This window comes from Epinephelus moara, chromosome 20, assembly GCF_006386435.1.
Source record: "Epinephelus moara isolate mb chromosome 20, YSFRI_EMoa_1.0, whole genome shotgun sequence".
In the NCBI taxonomy this organism is placed as follows: domain Eukaryota; kingdom Metazoa; phylum Chordata; class Actinopteri; order Perciformes; family Serranidae; genus Epinephelus; species Epinephelus moara.
In genome coordinates, this window is record NC_065525.1 from 33,246,496 (window position 1) to 33,246,803 (window position 308).

Sequence of the window (308 nt, forward strand, 5' to 3'; positions counted from 1 at the left end):
CTAGCTAGCCCTACACTTTTCAGGGTTTGATTTTGGTTTTGGAACAGGGAAGAAACGTATATCTTTTTCCAACCTCTCCAGGTAACGAGTATCATTAATACACGACGTGCCCCAGGCACAACATTTAGCTCCAAATCCACAAAACCAGCCTGAAAATGAAGGAAATCTGAAACGACTGCATTAGAGTCAATGGAGCACAGCTGTGTTGGTGTCAGACCCTGGTCTGAGCCGGCTCAATGCTACGTTATGATGGGCCAGTCTGCATCCAGGGGCGGGACTTAGCAAAGGGTCAGTTGGAAAGGAGTCTA